At 44.1% G+C, this 25,158-nt stretch overlaps 1 non-coding gene across 1 annotated transcript; it reads left to right on the top strand.

Moving 5' to 3' along the window:
- Positions 1-24,481: 24,481 nt before the first annotated feature.
- LOC126485634 (U6 spliceosomal RNA) lies at positions 24,482-24,586 on the top strand. The gene has a single exon (XR_007588055.1). It is a non-coding gene; the product is annotated as a U6 spliceosomal RNA (small nuclear RNA).
- Positions 24,587-25,158: the final 572 nt, after the last annotated feature.

Raw genomic sequence — 25,158 nt, 5'->3', positions numbered from 1 at the left:
GTACGTGTGCACGGTGATCATATCCCATATTGTTGTCGGGGTAGACGCACAGGAAACAGTGGCGTTTTGTAGCACATGTATTTCGGCACGGTTTTCTCAACTTACCGCCAATACCGTGGACTTACAGATCTGTGTCGTGTGTGTTTCCTATGTGCCTATGCTATTAGCGCCAGTTTCGTGTAGTGTCACGTTGTGTGGCACCACATTCTGCAATTATCCTTAATTTATGAGCATGAGTGTAGGTCCAGAATTAGTGCGCTCTCGGTATCATCAACATCTGATGCTGCAGGAATGGTGTTAAGAGATTAAAATTAATTAATTTAAAGGAAATGTAACACCTAAGGTTAACAATTCATATGGAAATTGCAATAATTAATGACTGGGTATATTTGCTTGTTACTTTTGAATATGAAACGAGGCTTGCCAACTAAATAGATTGTTTGACAAAAAATGAAACACTCTGAACGTATTCGGATGTCAGCGAAACTTCACACATAGGCTGCAAACATCGACTACTGATGAATGGCACCATATCGTTTTCAGTAATGAATGACGGTTCTGCGCTGCTGCAGATGACCATCATCTGCGATTATGGAGGCGACCTGGGAAGAGGTCCTATTCTTCCAATGTTTTGGAGTTTCACAGTGGTGTTACTCCTGGCGCCACGCTATGAGGAGCCATCGGGTATGACTTTAGGTCATGACTGTTTGTGACTGTGGGAACTCTTACAGCACAAAAAAGGTCACGAATATCTTGCGTCCTCATGTGTTACCTCTGTTGTCACTGTGTCATGTTGGCATTTTTCACCAGGACAATGCTCGTCTACTTATGGTACAGGTCTCTGTGAACTGTCTACATGATGCTGAGGTACTTCTGGAACCAGCAAGATCCCCCGATCTGTCCGGTGACAGATCCATTGATTGACCTCCACTGAATCTCCTCCTTTTGTTCCATGAATAGCATCTGTCACATTGTAAATGGAAATGCCGTGTGGCTAGGGCTTCCGATCGGGTAGACAGGTTGTCTTTTGCAAGAGTTTCGAGTTGACGCTACTTCGGCGAGTTGCGCGTCGATGGGGATGAAATGATGATGATAAGGACAACACAACACCCAGTCCCTGATCGGAGAAAATCTCCGACCCAGTCGGAAATCAAAACCGGGCCGTTAGGTATGACGCACGACTGCTACGGTCGCAGGTTAGAATCCTGCCTCGGGCATGGGTGTGTGTGATGTCCTTAGGTTAGTTAGGTTTAAGTAGTTCTAAGTTCTAGGGGACTGATGACCACAGATGTTAAGTCCCATAGTGCTCAGAGCCATTTTTTTTTCGTTAGGTATGACATGCCGTCGCGCTGACCACTCAGCTACCAGGGGCAGACATCTCTCACATTCATACGGCTCCATTGCATCCAGCATTCAGTGGCATCACTGAGCGGTTTGCCTCCACATTTAAGATCCAAATGCGTGGTACCAACTCGGATATCAAGACTCGGTGCAACACTTGTGGACCAGCCTGCCTTAAAAGAGGGTACAGCGGCCTTATGACACTCTTCCGAACCCAATCAGTGCATAATTCCTGTACAGAGATCGTGCATCGACACATTGATGTGTGGGCTCATACTGACAAGTTCTTTGTAAATATGAATCGATTTTGAAATCACCGAAATAATATAACAAACCATCTCAACGTGTGAAGTTTCACTTCGTTTCCTGATAAGCGTATCGATGCTTCACTTATTTTGTCAGGCAGTGTAGATCATAGTGGTTCTTATGTACAGCAGTATTTTTTTCTGATGTTTGCAGGTCAATGCGTGGTTGTATCAAAAAGTTACTAATCATCACCAAGACGATGATTTCCGATAAAACCAAGTCTTTGTATTATCCTGCACGCTTTCACGCTCACGGATACACTTTTATGGTGAAGTTGCCCATCACTGGACACGGATGTCTGGTTCAGATACACTTGCATGGTGAAATTGACTATGAGTAGATACCGGTGTCTAGCGTGGATACACCTGCAAGATGAAGTTCATCACCAGTAGACATAACTGTCTGGCAAAGATACACCTCCAAGGTGAAGTTGACCAGTAGTAGACACCAGAGTCTGGCACAGATACACCTACAAGGTCGGCCACTTTGATCAATCAGCTGTTTCCTTTGGAAGCCGAGATTTTAAATAACCCCCGAAGTGAGCAATGGGTCTCACTTTTTGAACCACCGTGAGGGTACCACATAGTTCTGTGATGGATAGTTTAGGCACCATGTACAGAATTAGCTTTGTTTGTGAGTGCTGAAGCCTTGGCAGTTTTCATAAGGCTGACAGTCTTCAACGAACTAATCGTTTACACATATTAATCGTCGCTCGTTGCGACAAGCTGATTAATAAATATTAATATGATTGTTCGAAAGTACGACCGCCACAGAAGTTCCATGCTCCGAATTATATAATGCTAAATGTACTACTACCACCCTAGCATCATTTCATGAAATCTCTATTTCTTCACCTGTATTCTCTCAAGTATTTGCACCTACATTGTGTGTAATTTTCTCCTCTTGAGGAAGTAGTGATTGCGGTCCAACAAATTGTATACACTGAGTAGTTCAAGAATTCTTCGCCTCCCATTCCAGTGCTGTCACATTAATTGATTTAGAAGCTTCTTGTACCTGTATTTAGTAGGTTATGCAATGTGTAGCGTGAAAGCACCACAGAAATGCTGCGCCAATTCCTGTGGCAGGCGCTACAAGGTTGGTATTGTGCATCACGATGCGGTTTACCGTTAAAATGCCAAGAGCATGCTTTTGTAAAAGTGTCAGTCAAGCAATTACTTCCTCCAACGTATATTTCGCGAAACAGTTATGGATACAATAACAGTGAGGCTCAGTCTCGCTCGGAGGAGTGCGAACAATCGTTCCTCCCGAGCAGTGTTCACAGCTTGAAGAGCTAAGGTTCAAATGGTTCAAATGGCTCTGAGCACTATGGGACTTAACATCTATGGTCATCATTCCCCTAGAACTTAGAACTACTTAAACCTAACTAACCTAAGCACATCACACAACACCCAGCCATCACGAGGCAGAGAAAATCCCTGACCCCGCCGGGAATCGAACCCGGGAACCCGAGCGTGGGAAGCGAGAACGCTACCGCACGACCACGGGATGCGGGCTGAAGAGCTAAGGCGGCAGTGACAGTGACGCAAGAGGTTCCTGCCGCTACACACCATAAGATGACTTGCGTTGTATAGATGTAGATGTAGAATGTATGTTCGTCCGTTGTAATCTGTCTAAAGTTCTTATTTACGTATCTTTGTAATCTCCCCAACTATCCTCAATTTCTGGTAGTAGCTTGATGATAATCACTTTACGATTTTGCAGTGCCTGTGTTGTTCCGAATGATGATGCAATGTTCCTTCGGACTTGCATGCATCGCCCTGCGGCGACTACAGTTGTTGTGAAATACATTAAATGTATTCGCAGTTTCGAATAAGGATAACCATCGCCTGTAGAATGGAATGGCGACGACGAAAATTTGTGCCGGACCGTGACACGAACCCGGATTTCCCTCTTATCGCGAGCGGTCGCCTCACCATCTGTCTACCCGAACACATAAAACGGCCAGAACCAAACTTCCGTATGTCGTGAACCATGTGGCTACAACCAGTACTCGTACATCCATCATGTGCATTCCCGAACAGGGAAGACGCTTTACTTGAACGTCGCTCGCCCGGTTTCTGCGGATAAATACGATACTGCGTTGCTTGTATTATTCCGAATTACGATGGAATGATCCTTCGGACATGCATGAATGTTAGACGCAACAGGCACTTCGGCTACTACGGCCGTTATGTAATACATTATATGTATTCCTAGTTGCGAATATGGATAACCATCAGCTGTATAATGGACGACGACAGTGAAAGTTCTTCCTTCATCCATTATGGATCGTGGGACGACGGCTGGCATGAATTTCTTGATGCAATAATTTACAAACAGCCGTATGTATTGTATTTTTTTCTTTTCTTTTTATAAACGTCTATGTGCTACCAGTTTCGGCATTACATTGATGCCATCTTCAGGCCCCACTCGTCATAGTCGTAAAACCGCTATACAAGGAAGGAGCCATATAACTGGATCCGTGGCCAGACCACCAAGAGCTGTTGCAGGACGATTTGATTCACGGATCCAGTTATATGGCTCCTTCTGTGTATAGCGGTTTTACGACTATGACGAGTGGGGCCTGAAGATGACATCAATGTAACGCCGAAACTGGTAGCACATAGAAGTTTATAAAAAAAATTGCAATACATACGGCTGTTGGTAAATTATTGCATCAAGACAGTGAAAGTTTGTGCCGAACTGGGACTCGGACCCAGTTATCCCGCTTATCGCGAGCCATCGCCTTACAATTTGGCTATCCGAGCACGACTTATGCCGAAGTGCCTGTCCTTCGGACACGCATGCATGTCCCGAGGAACACAGCATCGTTATTCGGAATAACACAGGCACTGCAATATCGTATTTATCCGCCGACACTTGGCAAGCGACTTTCAAGTAAAATGTCTCCCCTATATGTGAATATACATAATGAATTTTCGTGCACAGGTTGTAGACACATAGCTGGCGACGAATGAAAGTTTGAGTTTCTTCCTGAATCGTGCTCGGATAGCCGAATGGTAAGGGGATCCCTCGCTTTAACCGGGAAATCTGATTCGAGTTCCGGTCCGACAGAAATTTGAACCGTCGCCATTCCATTATGCAACTGATGGTCATCCATATTTGCAGATGCGAATAGATTTAATGCATAATGATTGTAGTTAGACATGAGGCCAACGTTAATTACCTCTACAAGTACGAGGGGCAGCTGGTGCCTGAATCACAGTCTGGACAGGAAGATACGAGGTAGGTGTCCATTTTAAGAAGAGCAGATGACACTGGGGCAAGCTTTTACAGACGGCTTTCCAGTACTCCCAGTGACGAACTGATAAGGAGCTCGTGGACGCCCCGAGGCTGCGGGCTTTCTCCAGCGCTTTGTCGCGCCAGCTGCCGGCAGCGCTGAAGGCCGCTCTGCTGGACTGGACTGGACAGGTAGGCGGCGGATGGCGTGGGCGCCGCAGCCCGCTGCTCCTCATTCCAGGAGCTGGACCGGCTCGGCCCGCCTCCCAAGTTCACTGCCGCCGCTTGACGGACACCGCGGCCCTCTGTACGCCGCCTCCTTGTCACTGGAGCACAGCCTTAACGTCCGCTGACAGTTTCATGTCGCAATCTGGACACAACTCATTAACACGATACCAGAAGCAGATACATGCATGCGTCCACTCTGTAACGGACAGTCATAACACTCGATGAAGCAATTAAAACTGAGCACCGAAACCGTTGACACCATGAATCCTGCAGGGCTGTCCACAAATCCGTAAGATTACCAGAGGGTCGAGATCTCTTCTGAACAGCACGATATGCTCAGTAATGTTCACGTCTGGGAGTCTGGTGGCCAGCAGAAATGTTTAAACTCAGAAGAGCGTTCTTGGAGCCACTCTGTAGCAATTCTGGACGTGTGGAGTGTCGCATTGTCCTGCTGGAATTGCCCAAGTTCGTCGGAATGCGCAGTGGACTTGGATGGATGCAGGTAATCAGACAGGATGCTTACGTATGTGTCACCTGTCAGAGCCGTATCTAGACGTATCAGGAGTCCCATATCACTCCAGCTGCACACGCCCCATACCGTTACACAGCCTCCATCAGCTTGAACAGTCCCCTGCTGAAATGTAGCGTCCATGGATTCATGAGGTTGTCTCCATACCCGTACATGTCCATCTACTCGATACAATTTGAAACGTGACACGTCCAACCAGGCAACATGTTTCCACTCATCAACAGTCCATTCTCAGTGTTAACGGGCCCATAAAGCTTTGTGTCGTGTAGTGATCAAGGCTACACAAGTGGGCCTTGGCCTCCGAAAGCCCATATCGATGATGTTTTGTTGAATGGTGCGTACGGCGACACTTGTTGACGGCCCAGCACTGAAATCTGCAGCAGTCTGCGGAACGGCTGAGCTTCTGTCACGTTAAAAGATTCTCTTCAGTCGTCGTAGGTCCCATTATGGTAGGATCTTTTTCCGGCCGCAGCGATGTCAGAGATTTGATGTTATATCGGATTCCTGATATTCACGGTACACTCGTGAAATGGTAGTACTGGAAAATCCCCATTTCATCGCTACGTCAGAGATGCTGAGTCCCATCGCTCGTGCGCCGACTATAATAACACGTTCAAGCTCATTTAAATCTTGATAACCTGCCATTGTAGCAACAGTAACCGATCTAACAACTGCGCCAGACACTTGTTGTCTTGTATAGGTGTTGTCTATCCCAGAGCCATATTCTGCGTTTTTGAATACGCTTGCCTATACCATTTTATTTATTTATTTATTTTTTTTTTTTTTTTGGCGCTTCAGTGTAGAATGTTTCAGAAAGATTCATCTAATTTCAAAAGAGTGGCCACGTGGGATTAGCCAAGCGGTCTGAAGCGCTGCAGTCATGGACTGTGCGGCTGGTCCCGGCGGAGGTTCGAGTCCTCCCTCGGGGATGGGTGTGTGTGTTTGTCCTTAGGTTCAAATGGCTCTGAGCACTATGGGACTTAACATCTGAGGACATCAGTCCCCTAGAACTTAGAACTACTTAAACCTATCTAACCTAAGGACATCACACACATCCATGCCCGAGGCAGGATTCTAACCTGCGACCGTAGCAGCAGCGCGGTTCCGGACTGAAGCGCCTAGAACCGCTCGACCACAACGGCCGGCTTTGTCCTTAGGATAATTTAGGTTAAGTAGTGTGTAAGCTTAGGGACTGATGACCATAGCAGTAAAGTCCCATAAGATTTCACACACTTTTGAACATTTGAATAAAAAGAGCGTAACTTCTGCAAAACGAAGATTTAAACTTGAGATAGAAGTTAACTTAGGCAGAGGGCTATAAAGGCTTTTGTAGTCGAGAGAGTTTTACTACTTTACTGGATTATAAATTTTCGATACTTGCGCATACAACTTTGTGACATTGCTTAAAATTACGTTTAGGATCAAAGTTTTCATTTACCTTTCAGAAATGTTTAATGTGCCCTCCTCCGGAAGCACAACAAATATTCCTACGGGACTCCAACTTGTCCCAACCTTTTGCTCGTCATGAGTTAACACAGTCACTGCTATTACTTGCAGTATCGCGGTTCACCCAGAGTTGTGGAAGAGGAGGCAAATTTACGGAGCCAATGAGATTCCTTTAAGGCCGCTCCTTCGTTGACGTAGCTCACTGTTAAGAAATGCTCTTACGCGCAAGAGCCAATACATCAGCGTTTCATTTTTAATGAGCAGGGTTACTGCGGTTGTTAAAAATCTTTATTCAAAGACATGACCGGTTTGCAACATTAGGCATTTGTAGTAAGTCAATAAAACCGGCTTGTATAACATTCAGAATAGTATATTCCCTAACATTCTCATCAATGTACTGTATTTAAAATTGCTGTCTCGCAAATATGCGGATAGACACAAATAAAAGAAATGGTACTGAGGTCATCTCGAAACCGCCAATGTTGACGTTCTGAGGGAGGAAGCGTTGCTGTTGCCAGTATTAAACTACGGCAGCAGCAACGCTTCCGCTCCACGATGTGTACATTGGCGGCTTCGGGATGGTCTTAGCACTATTTTTTTGTTTGTAGCTTTTCGCTCATTTTAGAGACAGAAATTTTAAATACTTTGATGAGAATTTTGAGTAATATATTTTTTGTGGCTTTTAAACTGATCGCTTTTATGGACTGACTATAAACTCTTGATGTTGCAAATATACAGGATGGGCCAAATAAAAGTGGTCCGGACGAGTGGATACAATTGGACGTTAATGTATGCATATAACCACCCCCTGCGACGCACACACCACGTGCACACCGGCCTCGTGATCCACACCAGTTCAGAGGGTAGTGCGGACTCTATCAGTGCGAGTGGAGCAGTGCAAACGGGCTGATGGTACTCAAAGTGGAGCAGTGGGTGTTCGTTGCCGAAAGTTACGTGGCAACAAACTCGAGGAGAAGGTGTGGTTAGCAGTTTGTTGAGAAGTTTAAAGGTTTTAAAGCGCCAGCAAAGAGTGCCATGCAACGCTTAGTCCGAAAATGGCGTCAGCCACGACCTGTGTTTAACAAGTCAAAAAAATTCCGAAACGTGCCCACATGCCAAAAAATGTTGCTGCAGTTACCAGAAAATGCTTCAGAGTCCTAAAAAATCATCCAGACGCCTGTCGCAAGGAAACGGCATATCACGAAGATAATGCGGACGAATAATCCCCATGGACCTGCACGTGCTTCCCTACCGAGCTCGTGTTGTTCATGCGTTAAAACCAGCAGATGCTTCTCAGCGCCACCTTTTTTTTCTTTTTTTCTTTTTTTTTTTTGAGTGGCCATTTACTGAGATTACATTGAATGGCTTGGACATGGATCTGTTCTTTATGTCTGATGAAGTCTATTTTCACCTGTGTGGTCATGGCAATTCACAGAATCACAGATTCCGGGCAGCGGAGAATCCGCATAACTTCTACGAAACACCATTACATGATTAGAAGTTTGGGGTTTCGTGTGCAGTGTCTGCAAACCACATTATTGTTCCGATCTACTTCCATCAGACGCTAGCTTCGGCGCGTTACATTGCCAGCAGTTAGAAACCATTTGTGGCAACAATAACGAAGGATGGGAAGACCTAAAATCACTTCGAACAGGATGGAGCAACTGTCCATACAGCCAGTCAAACCTTGGTGCACAGTTACACAATCTTCACACCTGACTGAGTAGTTAGCAGAGGTCTGTCTTGTCGCGGCCCTAGCTGACCACCCAGGTCACCTGATCAGTGTACTATTTCTTTGTGTGGGGAGCCCTCAAGGCTAAGGTGTATTGAAACAACCTTCATAGTCTTCAAGAATTGCAGCAGAACATTTCGGATGAGACTGGAGCAATTCCAGCAGTCCTGCTTTGATACGCATTCAGCAGCCTGCTGACCAAGGCCCAAAAGTGCCCAGAGATGAATGGTGGTCACTTTCAACATCTGCTATAGCCAGGTTAGTACTGTATCTAATTCCTCTGCTATGTTTCTTTGTACCCTGGAACTTTGTTTTCGGGCCCCTATTATTTGCCTCACCCTGTAGTTTCCGAAACCAGTCGTGTCTTTGGCTGGCTGGCTCTGAGCACTATGGGACTTCACATCTGAGGACATCAGTCCCCTAGAGCTTAGAACTATTTAAACCTAACTAACCTGAGGACATCACACACATCCATGCCCGAGGCAGGATTCGAACCTGCGACCGTAGCGGTTGCGCGATTCCAGACTGAAGCGCCTAGAACCGCTTGGCCACACCGGCCGGCAGTCGTGTCTTTGAATTAAGATTTCAAACAGTCGCAGCAGTCCTTCTCATTCAGAACGGAATATTGCGACTATGGATACCCCAGATACAAAATAGTATTCCTTCTTGCTGAAACGTTTTCGGCACGTTTGAGCCATTGTTGCAGCGGATCGGATTATCGATTTCAGAGAAGTCTCGCTGCAATGACTGTTGTCGCTGAGAAAACTCTGTGACGAAGAAGGAGGTGAACGAGAGTACATTGGTATGGCAGCCCAGCAGGCGGTCAGCTGGTGGATAACGAGGAGGCCACCAAACTTGGGAGCACCGTGAAAGCACAACAGTAATCAGTTAGCAAGTGACAGTTAAGGCGCTGGTCCTCTCTCTCTCTCTCCCGTGCTCACTCTGCTGTGTACGAACCACGGCGTGCTGGTTCAAACGATCCAGGCTTCCTTATAGTGAGATATATAGGAAGTGTTGCTTAAATGCTAACGTAATTCCTGTTTGTAGCTGCAAATGGTGGTAGCTTGTACGCAGCAGCGATGTGGATCCTGTTTCTAGCTACTATGCTTACATCTGGTAAAAGCTTTCAGGGTAGTTTTATGGATAATGTGTGGACACAGCAGTGTGCTGACTATTACATGAGTGAAGTCGTTCTGCAGACATTGCATCCTTTAAAAACGGTGTCGTTCGACGCCGTCGTTCGCTGGTGTGATCTTGTGAGCATTCATTCAGTTGTGTTGTCTCCTAGAATAAGTGTTGTCAATCTATATAGCCCCTTCTCTATAATATAGCTAAATGGTGTTCTTACCGTGCTGTTCCTAAATATTCATCTTCTTCCTATTACTTCAGATTTAGTATTAAACTGAATGTTCTGCACACTTGTCAGTTGTATTATTACCCTAGACCTCCAATATAATGTTAAATCAATGTGCGCGTTGTTGTGGGCCGGTATATTCGTGTACTGAAGTTATCATGTATAATGATTTTTTTTTAATATTTGGTGCATCCTTGGGGCCAAAATTACACGAGGGCCACTGAACGCGTGTGTAGATGCATATAAAGGATAAATGTATATCTGTGACCAATGCAGAATTAATTAAAACTTCTAAGTAAAAAAAGGAACATAAATTGAAAATCTACTCCAGTTCTTGGTAAATGTTCTTAGTATCTTTAAAACGAAGCTTGAGTTATATTACCACCAATGTTAATTAAAGACTGCGGCACTTTTTGACAATTGTAAATCGGCTTTTTCCAACGAAGTCTAAATTTTGGATTGTTTCTTATGATATACGGATATGACAGATATTAGATCTTACAAAGGGGCTGATGCAGACACAGACCGTTACATAGTAATCAGCGAACTACAACTAGAGTTATATTACAATGGAAGGGGGAACAGCATAGTCAAGAGACAGTTTGATGTTGAGAAGAATGTGGTTCTTGAGTTCTGTCAACAGAATTTGAAGTCCTGGAATCAAACCACAGTAACGAAAGAAGTGTTCCTGATCAATGGGAAGACATAAAGACCACTGTGACACAAGCAGCAAACTAAATTATAGAAGAAAACGCCAGCAACCTAGAATAAATGGTTCAATGATAAATGTGAACAAGCTGTGAATGCTAGGAAGAGAGCGAGGGAAACACTCATGCTGGACAGAAATTGTGCACAAACGCAGGAAGCACTGAATCACATAAAAAGATAAACAAAAATGATTCTGAGGACAGAGAAAAAAAATCATGACCAATACAATTAATGAAATAGAGAGGACAAGTAGAATATTTGCGACCAGAAAAATGTTTCAGATGATGAAACATGCGGGGAACGATGAAAGAAATGAAGATTTAGTTTTTAATGATAATGATGGAAATACGATAACTAACAAGCAAAGGATTTTGGACAGAGAATATTTTTAAGAGTTGTTGAATGCTGAAGACCCTGAAAATGTATTCCCAGAAGGAAGAATTACACAGGGTGTAGAGGAAGAAGAAACTTTAGTAACCCAGCAGGACTCAAATAGAGTAATTAAGAAACTGAAGAACCATAAGGCACCAAGGACTATAGGGTAACGGCTGAGATGTTGCGCCGGCCGTTGTGGCCGAGCGGTTCTAGGCGCTTCAGTCCTGACCCGCGCTGCTGCTACAGTCGCAGGTTCGAATCCTACCTCGAGCATGGATATGTGTGCTATCCTTAGGTTAGTTACGTTTAAGTAGTTCTAAAGTCTAGAGGACTGATGACCTCAGATAGTGCTCAGGGTCACCTGAACCATTGTTTTGAGGTGTTGAACGCTGGAGGTGGGAAACTTCAGATGGGGATATACAATCTTGTAATTGAAGTGTGGAAAAAGGAGGTTATCACAAAAGAGTGGAAGTCAAGCTACACTTATCCCACTGCACAAAAAGAACATTAAAAGGAATTGTAAGAACTACAGAGGTATTTCTCTGTTAGGTGTACCATAAGAAGTGTTATCATTAATGTGTGGTGCACAGTACTGCTGTTCACACCAGGACAAAAATTTTTTTGTTCTTGAATACTTAACAGCCCTCAGTTGAGTGCTAGCTTTCTTTACTGCAACAGCACATCAGAGGACACCGTTTTCGTTTGTGAGTTTGTCACAGTTTTACGAAAGGAGCGACTTATTTTAAATTTCCTATGTGCTCTTTAGTTTAAACTCATTAATTTCCGGTGCATGTTTGTATATTTATCAGGCACCATTCTGCGATTATCAACTGTTTAGAGAATATTTCCGCTGTCTTTAGTATGGATAGGGAGTGTGGTTGCTGTCTTCAGATGAGAGCAGCGTTGGTGAGGCTTCAATCACAGCTCCAGGTTGCGCTGACATCGCTTACACAGCTTGAGGCTGTAGCCCAAGGGCATCACTGTCGGGGGACAGACGTGGAGATCGAAAGAACTTCGAGCACATCCCATGTGTCACACAATTTGTCCACTGATGTGGCCACACCAGTTAATTCCCTCTTGGGGGTTTGAGGGGGGCCCCTCACTTGTGATCGTTCCAAGTAGTGACAGGCAGTGTAAAACTTTGCAGGGGGCCAAGTGAAGGGGCTGATGAACAAGTGTCAGCAACTTTTGTGACTGACAAAGACCCTGAAAGAGACGCAATCATTCGCCTTGTTCCAAAGGAAGCTTCTTGGCCTGCAAGGTCTGCACAGTTACAGATAGTGAGATTAGTGATAGTTTGTAACTCCAACATTAGGCAAGTAATGAAGACCTTTAGGGATATTGTTGCCAAAGAGGGAAACGAATCCAGTGTGTACTTTTTGTGAATAGTGGGAAGGGTCATTACAGATCTTGAAAGAGTTCTTTTCGACTCGCTAAAGAGCAACTATGGGTGGTGGCTTTTGTCGGTACCACCGATGTGTCGCTTTATATCAAAAGAGATTCTCTCTGGTTTTGTGCAGCTAGCTGAGGCGGTAAAGACTGCCAGTCTTGCTCCTGAGACGAAGTTGAAGCATTGTCGACAGAACTGACTGTGTCCCTTTGGTACAGAGCTGACCAGAAAGTCTGAATCAGAGGCTCAGACGATCTCTGCGACCGTGTGGGTTGCAGATTCCTTGACTTGAACTATCTGGTGGTGGGTTTCCAGGTTCTACTTAATAGATCAGGGGTCCACTACACACAGGAAGTGGCTGCGCAGGTAGCTGTGTCTATGTAGAGGGGACTGGGCGGTTTTATAGGTTAGAGGGTCTCCTGAAACTACAGAAGGTGTCAGTCTAAAAGGATGCTAAGCAAACGCAGGAAGGTTGACCCAGCAACAATCGGTACTGTTGTAAATTGTCATAGATGTTGGGAAGGAACCAGCCGTAACAGAAAGCACTGAAGCTCAAATCGTTATAGGTATGGCAAAATGGCTAAATCTGGAAATAAATTCAGCCGAATTTGTACAAAGAACCAAACTGTGTTCAGAAAGGATAGATCTATTCCTATCAGAAGTAGTTTACCTTTTAGTGAAATTTTATTAGATAGTTCCTGTGAATTAGTATGGTATGGGTTACACCTGACAACTGGAATGAATTAATAACTGGTTCCTTTTACACACTCCCGATTCAGATGACAGGCAGTTGCTACACAGTGAAAGAAAATTTGAGTCTCAAAAATGGCTCTGAGCACTATGGGACTTAACTTCTGAGGTCATCAGTCCCCTAGAACTTAGAACTACTTAAACCTAACTAACCTAAGGACTTCACACACATCCATGCCCGAGGCAGTATTCGAACCTGCGACCGTAGCGGTCGCGCGGTTCCAGACTGTGGCGCACAGAAACGCTCGGCCACTCCGGCCGGCAATTTGAGTCTCATTTCAAAAAGATACGACACTCATTACAATTATAGTTCGTGGTGACTTCAACCTATCTTCGCCATGTTGGCGAAAATACATGTTTTTAGTCGGTGGGAAGCATAACACGTCGTCCGAAATCGTACTGAATGCTTTCTCAGGAAACTGTTTGAACATTCAGGCAACAAATAATCCTGAGCAAATAGAGAGCATCATAACGGATGCATGTGTTAGTGAACACAAGTTGGTTGTTACAAACACGGGTCTATAGAGAGATCTGTACCTGCAGTTTGGAAAACTGTACAAGGCACACCAATACGCAAGAGGGAAACAGAAGCAATCAACAGAATTAGAGACCCATATAACTAACGTCGATTTTCAATAGGATTTTGGAACGTGTAATCTGTTGCACATTATGAATCACCTTGATGAAAGCAGTTTATTAAGAAATAGTAAACACGGGTTCAGTACATATCGTTCTTGTGAAACACAACTAGCTCTTTACTATTATGAAATAAAATACACTGTCGACAGGCTATCTCAGACTGAGTCTATATTTTTTGATTTCCTAGAGGCTCTTGACACAGTTCCTCACAAGCGACTTTTAATCAATTTGCATGCCTATGGAGTATCGCCCCAGTTGTGCCCCTGGATTCGTGATTGCCTTGCATAAAGGTGACAGTTCGTAGTAATTGACGGAAAGTCATCGAGTAAACCAGAAGAAGTAATATCTGGAATTTCTCAAGGAATTGTTATAGATCCTCTAACTTTCCTAATATAAATCAAGTGCATAGAATGCCATCTGAGCAGGCCGCTTGGATTGTTCCCAAATTATGCTGTCATTTTCCGTCTTGTAAAGTTATCAGATGATCAAAAGCAGTTGCAAAATGATGTAGACACGAGATATGTAGGTGTGAAAAGTGGCAATTGATTCTACACAAAGCCGGCCGGAGTGGCCGAGCGGTTAAAGGCGCTACAGTCTGGAACCGCACGACCGCTACGGTCGCAGGTTCGAATCCTGCCTCGGGCATGGATGTGTGTGATGTCCTTAGGTTAGTTAGGTTTAAGTAGTTCTAAGTTATAGGGGACTTATTACCACAGCAGTTGAGTCCCATTGTGCTCAGAGCCATTTGAACCATTTGAACTCTACACAATAGTGTGAAGTCATCCGCTTGAGTACTAAAATGAATCTGCTAAGTTTCAGTGACACGATAAATCACAAAAATCTAAAGGCTGTAAATTCAATTACAGTCTTAGCGATTACAATTTCGAGTAACTTAAATTTTAACGGTCACATAGACAATGTGGTGGGGAAAGCAAACCAGAGACCGTGATTTATTTGCAGACCTCTTGGGAAGTGTAACAGGTCAATTAAAGACACTGTTACACTAAACTTGTCCGCACTCTTCTGGAATATTACTGTATGGTGTGGGACCCACATAAAATGGGATTGATGGAGGACATCGAGAGGGTCCAAAGAAGGGCACCACGATTAGTATTATCGCGAAATAGGGACAGAGGTACAGAAATATGATAAACATACTGGTGTGATAATCACTAGAAGGCATTTTTCATGCGGCAGGGCCATCTCACGAAAATTCTATAATCACCTCTCTCCCCAGATTGCGAAAATATCTTGTTGGTGCCACCTAGATAGGAAGAAATTATCATCATAATAAAATAAGAGAAATCAGAGTTCATACAGAAAGATTTAAATGTTTGTTTTTCCTGCACTCCGTTCAAGTTTGGAATGGTAGAGATATACACTCCTGGAAATTGAAATAAGAACACCGTGAATTCATTGTCCCAGGAAGGGGAAACTTTATTGACACATTCCTGGGGTCAGATACATCACATGATCACACTGACAGAACCACAGGCACATAGACACAGGAAACAGAGCATGCACAATGTCGGCTCTAGTACAGTGTATATCCACCTTTCGCAGCAATGCAGGCTGCTATTCTCCCATGGAGACGATCGTAGAGATGCCGGATGTAGTCCTGTGGAACGGCTTGCCATGCCATTTCCATCTGGCGCCTCAGTTGGACCAGCGTTCGTGCTGGACGTGCAGACCGCGTGAGACGACGCTTCATCCAGTCCCAAACATGCTCAATGGGGGACAGATCCGGAGATCTTGCTGGCCAGGGTAGTTGACTTACACCTTCTAGAGCACGTTGGGTGGCACGGGATACATGCGGACGTGCATTGTCCTGTTGGAACAGCAAGTTCCCTTGCCGGTCTAGGAATGGTAGAACGATGGGTTCGATGACGGTTTGGATGTACAGTGCACTATTCAGTGACCCCTCGACGATCACCAGTGGTGTACGGCCAGTGTAGGAGATCGCTCCCCACACCATGATGCCGGGTGTTGGCCCTGTGTGCCTCGGTCGTATGCAGTCCTGATTGTGGCGCTCACCTGCACGGCGCCAAACACGCATACGACCATCATTGGCATCAAGGCAGAAGAGACTCTCATCGCTGAAGACGACACGTCTCCATTCGTCCCTCCATTCACGCCTGTCGCGACACCACTGGAGGCGGGCTGCACGATGTTGGGGCGTGAGCGGAAGACGGCCTAACGGTGTGCGGGACCGTAGCCCAGCTTCATGGAGACGGTTGCGAATGGTCCTCGCCGATACCCCAGGAGCAACAGTGTCCCTAATTTGCTGGGAAGTGGCGGTGTGGTCCCCTACGGCACTGCGTAGGATCCTACGGTCTTGGCGTGCATCCGTGCGTCGCTGCGGTCCGGTCCCAGGTCGACGGGCACGTGCACCTTCCGCCGACCACTGGCGACAACATCGATGTACTGTGGAGACCTCACGCCCCACGTGTTGAGCAATTCGGCGGTACGTCCACCCGGCCTCCCGCATGCCCACTATACGCCCTCGCTCAAAGTCCGTCAACTGCACATACGGTTCACGTCCACGCTGTCGCGGCATGCTACCAGTGTTAAAGACTGCGATGGAGCTCCGTATGCCACGGCAAACTGGCTGACACTGACGGCGGCGGTGCACAAATGCTGCGCAGCTAGCGCCATTCGACGGCCAACACCGCGGTTCCTGGTGTGTCCGCTGTGCCGTGCGTGTGATCATTGCTTGTACAGCCCTCTCGCAGTGTCCGGAGCAAGTATGGTGGGTCTGACACACCGGTGTCAATGTGTTCTTTTTTCCATTTCCAGGAGTGTAGTTTGAAGATGTTTCAGTGAACCCTCTTCCAGGCACTAAAATATGAATTTCAAAACAATCATGTAGATGTAGATGAATTCTTGAAAAGCTGAAGCCTTTTGTTGATAATGTTTTTGAGAGTAACAGGCTGTTTCAGTCTCAGTGCCCATTGTGTAAGTCGACTTGAAAAATCTTTTAGTCCTCTTAACCTCTTCAAGGGTGCATGACCTGTAACTACTTGAAATTTACGACCATATAGGTAGCAACAGAAATAGGAAATACCATATACCAAAACTAACATCTCCATCTCTGTGGAAGAATAACTGCACTCAGTCTTATTCAGCTGGCGAGACGCATCAGCTACCAGATGCTCTCGTCCACCTACAGACTGACTTAAAATTATGCCCAATCTGTACTGCTAGCATCGCATGATAATATAAATTTAATAAAGCCAGGGAAAATTAATACACGGTCTGAAGTCAGTATCTCTTTCAAATTTTGAAACGCTGCCTGTCATTCTGATGTTAGTGAAATGTAACCCCTTTTTTCAATAATTTAATCAATGGCTGCACAATTTCTGTGAAGTCTTTGATAAATTTTTGGTAATAATTTGCCAGTTCTAGAAATGATTGCAATTGTTAACCGTTTCTGAAAACGAAAAATTACACACAGCTGAAGTGTGATAAAAATCTGTCCTCACTCCATTTTGGCTAATAATATGTCCTAAGTGAATAATTTGTGACAGGGAAAAATGACATTTATGAATATTTAGTGCGAGACGAACTGGTTCCAATCTACCAAATATTTCACTTAGTCTGCATGTTCAACCAGAAGTTTTGAAAAAACTAATTTATCATCCATACCACGCATTTTTTCGGTTTTAACCCTTGAAGGTCTCCATCTAACAAGCACCGAAAAGTTTCAGGTGCATTTTTTAACCCAAAAGGCATTCTGCGATACTGGTAGTGACTGGATCTTGTCGTAAAAGCTGTTTTCAATCTTTCTTCTGGACACACTTCAGTCTGGTGATGCCCACCCCTTAAATCTAACGTGTAATAGACTTTATATTGCCCCAGGTTATTCTAAATTTCATTTATATTTGGAACTGGATCCGCTTATGTTGTTGTACATTTGTTTAAAAACCTATAATCACCATGTAATCTATACTTTCTCGTTTCATCAGGTGACCTTTTCAGCACAATTACTATAAATTCTGACCAAAGTCTATCGCTGTGCTCTATTATGTCTTCTTGAAGCTGTTGATCTATGAACTGTTCTATTAATGGCTGTAGATGGTTTCGTATACTGCTTATGATGCACTGGTACAACAGTACCCGTTGGAATACGGTGATGTGATGTAGGTGTGGCTGGTAAAGGACCTTCTGAATTAAACAAAGCTCTGTACTGAACTAACAATAACTCCGTGACTGATTTGTCATTATCCTGAAGTAATGCATAATGCAGACATGCTGATGGTTTGTTTGATGTTGTACTCTATCTCTGACACACTGATTTCTTCTTGATAAAGTACTTGTAGTGTAACTACTACCAATCCCTTGAGAAGGCTTACTTTGTTCATTCACTACTGGCACCATAACCTGTCATTTATTTCCCTAGCTTATGCTGTACTTCTCCATATGAAACAATGCATCTCATCCACCTAATCACTGCTTGACAGAGGCTCTGTTAAACATAAAGCTTGTTGTTGAACATCGATATCTCTCTAACCCAAATTAGCTTTCCTATACCTGCTGGTACTCGTTCATGTAAAACAACTTTGAATGTGCTTGTACACAGTGTAGTTGGTAGCATCTAAGCAGTGTGTGTACCAAATAAAAACTTTTGCAACTGTTGCACCCATCGGCAACGAAACTCCATTGAGTTCAGCTTTTCTTTGCCAAAGGTCGATTTTAGCATGATGCCCAAACAGAAAGTCTAATCCGAGTACTGCATAAAATGTCTGTCCTACAGCTAGAACAGTTCCATTTGCTCCTGAAACCATACTTTTCCCATTATAAACGTGAGCTGTGTGCAGTTTGCAGTTTGGCCACAATTTTCGTTCTCGCATACAGATTGGAACCACTAGCGTCCATTCCAAACCATTTGAAGAAGTGTAAACGTGATCCGAAACAGGAAAGGGTTTTTATGATTTTTCAACCCTCTTGTGGCGTGATCACTCAAGAGTGCAACATTAACATGTGTTGAATAAAACGGCCAAGCGGCCCTTTGAGGGCCTCCAGTTCAGGAACACATTCATTGCCACCCACTAATGTTTGTTGAGAACGTTAGAAATGTACCTTCAGAAATTTAGACACCAAGTCAACGAGGTGGCCGCTCTATCGCCTGAACGTTAAGCAACCACTTCGACACGCCTTGGGTACTGTTTGACTACATTAAGGGGTAGAGAAACCGCTAGGCAACAGAATAGGGTGTGGTGAAGTGAAGGAAATGCACTTATTATTGAAGCACAATTGTTAAAAGGGACTAGGTACCATGAGTGTAACTACCACTGGTGCAAACATACTCTTCAGTGCGTGGGTGTGCTCTGGTGGAAGGTGGTGAGTTGGGTGAGTCAGATGCCACTCGATGACAGTAGAATTCCCTCTGATGTTGCCCAACAGTTGAATCCCACATCTGGCTGGCGATGGAAGGTGGTCATCGAGACACGGACCTTGCCAGCGAAGCATTGTCGTGAGGACACCTGCAGTTGCTATGCCCAGTGCAGCCGTGCTTGATGCTACCTTGTGTTCCTTTTTATGACACAGAGTTCTCTTGCCTCGGCTTTCAGGCTTCCGCCATTACAATGAAAAGCCACGTTGCTATATGTTCAAACAAAAGAGTCCTTCTTATTGAATGAAATGACGACCACACATTGTGGCAGGAACATATTCTAATGTTCAAAAAGGAAAATCCATGACGGTGGATGCAGTTCACTTCGAATACCACATGATAATCATTAGTGGTGTAGTTATTTAACAAGACCAAAATTAACACAACAGAATCGCTCTTTGTACCTTTAATTGACACAGAATGAGTAGGTTTGAGTGCTACTGGTGTTCCCGGGTGTGTTAATTGCAACTGGATACCAGCATCTACTTGGGAACATGGTTCTGAACTGATCGCAATGGTGTGCTGATTTTCTACATCTACATACATACTCCGCAATCCACCATATGGTGCGCGGCGGAGGGTACCTCGTACCACAATTAGCATCTTCTCTCCCTGTTCCACTCCGAAACAGAACGAGGGAAAAATGACTGTCTATATGCCGCTGTACGAGCCCTAAACTCTCTTATCTTATCTTTGTGGTCTTTCCACGAAATGTAACATGGCGGCAGTAAAATTGTACTGCAGTCAGCCTCAAATGCTGGTTCTCTAAATTTCCTCAGTAGCGATTCACGAAAAGAACGCCTCCTTTCCTCTAGAGACTCCCACCAAAGTTCCTGAAGCATTTCCGTAACATTCGCGTGATGATCAAACCTACCAGTAACAAATCTAGCAGTCCGCCTCTGAATTGCTTCTATGTCCTCCCTCAATTCCCTCAATCCGACCTGATAGGGATCCCAAACGCTCGAGCAGTACTCAAGAATAGGTCGTATTAGTGTTTTATAAGCGGTCTCCTTTACAGATCACATCTTCCCAAAATTCTACCAATGAACCGAAGATGACTATCCGTCTTCCCCACAACTGCCATTACGTGCTTGTCCCACTTCATATCGCTCTGCAAATTTACGCCCAAATATTTAATCGACGTAACTGTGTCAAGCGCTACACTACTAATGGGGTATTCAAACATTGCGGGATTCTTTTTCCTATTCATCTGCATTAATTAACATTCGTATATCTTTAGAGTTAGCTGCCATTCCTTACACCAATCACAAATCCTGTCCAAGTCATCTTGTATCCTCCTACAGCCACTCAACGACGACACCTTCCTGTACACCACAGCATCATCAGCAAACAGCCGCACATCGCTATCCACCCTATCCAAAAGATCATTTATGTAGATAGAAAACAACAGCGGACCTACTACACTTCCCTGGGGCACTCCAGATGATACCCTCACCACCGATGAACACTCACTATCGGGGACCACGTACTGGGTTCTATTACTTAAGAAGTCTTCGAGCCACTCACATACTTGGGAACCAATCCCATATGCTCGTACCTTAGTTAGGAGTCTGCAGTGGGGCACCGAGTCAAACGCTTTCCGGAGATCAAGGAATATGGCATACGTCTGATACCCTTCATCCATGGTTCGCAAGATATCATGTGAAAAAAGGGCGAGTTGCGTTTCGCAGGAGCGATGCTTTCTAAAGCCGTGCTGATGCATGGACAGCAACTTCTCTGTCTCAAGGAAATTCATTATATTCGAACGGAGAATATGTTCGAGAATCCTGCAACAAACCGATGTTAAAGATATTAGTCTGTAATTTTGAGGATTATAATGTGAACAAATTTGGGACATGACATCTTACTCAGCCGGCTGGTGTGGCCAAGCGGTTCTAGGCGCATCAGTCTGTAACCGCGCGACCACCACGGTCGCAGGTATGAATCCTGCCTCGGGCATGGATGTGTGTGATGTCCTTAGGTTAGTTAGGTTTAAGTAGTTCTAAGTTCTAGGGGACTGATGACCTCAGATGTTAAGTCCCATAGTGCTCAGAGCCATTTGAAACATTTTTTTAGATCTTACCCTGTATCAACATGATTAAAACTAATACGATCTGTAAAAAAAGAAACTGATACACATGAAACGCACAGATTAAACACAAAACATGCAGTGATCTCACACAGATGTATGCTACAGTATGCTGAAACTGGTAGAATCGCGGGATACGTCCGAAACTAGCACTAGAATATCTACACCTCACAAAAGCCGAGCTCAGAGGGAATTCCCGTTGTGACCGTGTTTATTCGAGGTGAAATTTTCGAGGCAAACATCTGTTTGGCTGCTGGTGTCCAATGTCGTTAAGCCCTGCAGATATCCTATCCCTGGCTACGCACAGATAAACGCCACACCCAACCAGGATGTATAGCCTGTCAGAAATATTATACTTTGGAAGCTAATAGAAGACATTTGTGCGCTTTGTGCGCTTATTACGAGGCGCAGTGCTTGTAATTTTATGTCAAGAATATATTGTCGTTAATCCTGTAGTCAGTCGTTTCCTTTACAACAAGAGTTAAATTGAAAGGAAGATTATTTTATTTGCGCTCAATGTATTTTATTGCTGCAAGGAACTGAGACAGTTATTTATTCCTTGTTTTCTCTTTTAGTACTCTATAGTGGCTGGCGACGGCCAGACTGGCGGAATATTACTACATACCATTGCCCTAGTTAGAAATTAGTTCTTAGCTTCAAGTTGTTCATATTTTGTAATGTAAGTAATTATAAATGTTTATCATAAATTGCTCTGAGCACTATGGGACTTAACATCTGAGGTCATCAGTCCCCTAGAACTTAGAAGTACATAAACCTAACTACCCTAAGGACAACACACACATCCATGCCCGAGGCAGGATTCGAATCTGCGACCATAGTGGTCGCGCGGTTCCAGACTGAAGCGCCTAGAACCGCTCGCCTACTCCGGCCGGCTAAATGTTTATCGTTTCATTGCCATTCCTTAAGAGAGTCGCCGCATAATAATACGTAACATGAGTTTAGCGCTGACCGACTTGGGTCGGCGACTCATTTGCTGCCCTTCCAAAGATTGTGTCTCCTGTCAACGACGTCAGGTGCATTCCGAGTAAACCATGTTAACAACGAAAATATCGCAACACCAGGAATCACTTCTGTCTCTTCTGCAAATCTTCAGCAAGGAAAATGGACTACGTTGTACCTCATGACGACGCAACACGTGTGATGTCAGAAATTAAACAGCATCCCGAACAACTTGTCCCTGCCAGAAGATTTTGACACGAGCACAGCAAACTGAGTAGCTGGCAACCTCCCAAAGCTCTAATCTTGACAATAATCCTGATGAGAACATGCAAAATGGACCACTTGCGATAGAAGGAAATGATGTAGGCCAGTGAGACATTATTCAGCTGCGGTAGACTGCGCTTATATCTTGAAGGTTCCCAAAGATATTTGCATGTAGGCCTGTCTACTTCCTGACTTAAAAATGAAGTATGGTTCTTGTTACTCATGTGATCTTCAGTCCAAAGGTTGGTCTGATGTAGCCACCCATGCTAGTCTATGCTGCGCAAACCTCATCTCCGTATAACTACTGCAACCTAGATACGGTTGAACCTGTTTACTGCAGTTAAGTCTAGGTCTGCCTATTCAGTTTTTACCCCCGCCTAGACCCCATTTCTTTCCGTTACCAAGTAGAAGATTCCTTGATGCCTCAGGATGCGTCATATCAACAGATTCCTTCATTTAGTCAAATTTCTCATAGATTTCTTACCTCCTGAATAGTAGTGAATACCTATTCACTGGTTGTACGACCAACCCACCGTCCAACATCATAATTTTTGCCCTATGTTGACAAATTAATCGGACAGAACGGCTAGAGAATTTCAACAGCGAAATGGATGGGCTGGAGTAGGATTAGTCAGATTTAGTGACGCACGGTGGTAGGAAGAACAGGAATTCTACTCTGGTTGAGGTGGGGTGGATATTGAATGTTACGTGTTTGTGTAATGCTGCAACAGATTGTTCCACTTAAGAAAAGCTGTGGAAAAGGATCACTGAATAACACGTGTCCCTAGATTGCACCATATTTACTCCGAAATAACTTCTTTATACTTCTTTATACTTTCCGAGAGTATTTGAAATAACCTCTTTCAGGTATAAATTATTCAAATCACAAAACAGCTTCCAAGTCCGTACTGTAATAATAGCTTAAAGTCACTAGTGCGCTGTTCAAGAATTTCTGTTTAAAGCTCAGCTGTTCACATGCAGCATTTACACTAACAGTCAGTAGTTAAACCAAACTTACGACGTTCTGTCACTATATTCCGACATAGTCAGTTGATAAACGGTCTCATTTAACAGGTTTTCTAGGCGTTACGGTCACAGGACCGAATCCTGCCTCGGGAATGGATGTGTGTGATGTCCTTAGGTTAGTTAGGTTTAAGTAGGACATCTGCTAAGACATGAGGGAATGACTTCCATGGTACTAGAGGGAGCTGTAGAGGGCAAAAACTGTAGAGGAAGACAGAGATTGGAATACGTCAAGCAAATAATTGAGGACGTAGGTTGCAAGTGCTACTCTGAGACGAAGAGGTTAGCACAGGAAAGGAATTCGTGGCAGGCCGCATCAAACCAGTCAGTAGACTGAAGACAAAAAAAAAAAAAAAAAAAAAAAAAAGTGCTAAGTCTAGGGAACTGATGACCTCAGATGATAAGTCCCATAGTACTTAGAGCCATTTCAACCATTTCATAACAGGTTTACCACAGAGCCTGTTACTTAGATTACAAGCGACTTTTGTGTAATATGCCACACGGAGTAAAGATACGCAGTAAGAAAGGTCTGTTTCGCTTCATCAAAATATCTTGTCATTGACGTTGGACATCATAAACATGTTCACTTTTGCATGTCCCCGACCTCTTTGCTCTTATCGAAACGCATTTTAGAACAGTTTTAATGAAATCATCGGAGACACTGCATTACCAAAATTTGAAGTTAACTACTAATAATCAGGAACCGTTAGCTTCCGTAGCTTTCGGCGGTATATATACTGAAATTGGACGGATACATAGAAGATCAGCAGGGCCCCTGCGCAAGAATGACACATAAAACCGTGAAGCGGTAGCTCAACATGTCCGGTCAGATAGCTTGCTATCCTCTGTAATATATATATATATATATATATATATATATATATATATATATATATATATTCCCGATCCGGTCACATGTTTTTACTCCGATAGGGGACTGGGTGTTTTGTTGTTTTCACCATCATTTCATCCTCATCGACACGCAAATCGCCGAAGTGGTACCAACTAAAAAGACTTACACTAAGCGACCGGGCTCTCCGGCGGTAGGCCTTACCACACGAAAAAAAAAATCATGAATTAACTCTTGTTACTGACTGGCATAAAGCTGTTGCTTCTCCGATATACACTGCCAGGCAAAAGAAAGTGAAGCTCATGGAAGGGAGTGGAAACGAAACGAACCTTCACTGTCTCTCAGGCAAAGTTCCGTTTCGTTTCCATTCCAATTTTGATGTTAGTTCAGTGACTGCAATATCGAGTAGAATTCACCAGAAACTTGGCAATGTGAGCCCATTTTCCAGTATGATATTGCACACTGTCTTGGCCTGGATGCATGCACTGATTCAGTTGGCATGGGTGTCATAAAGCCAAAATTTTAATGAGGTGACACGATAC

Source organism: Schistocerca serialis, chromosome 6 (assembly GCF_023864345.2).
Source record: "Schistocerca serialis cubense isolate TAMUIC-IGC-003099 chromosome 6, iqSchSeri2.2, whole genome shotgun sequence".
In the NCBI taxonomy this organism is placed as follows: domain Eukaryota; kingdom Metazoa; phylum Arthropoda; class Insecta; order Orthoptera; family Acrididae; genus Schistocerca; species Schistocerca serialis.
Note: the sequence above shows the minus strand (reverse complement) of the source record. Positions and strands in the feature narration are given on the sequence as shown.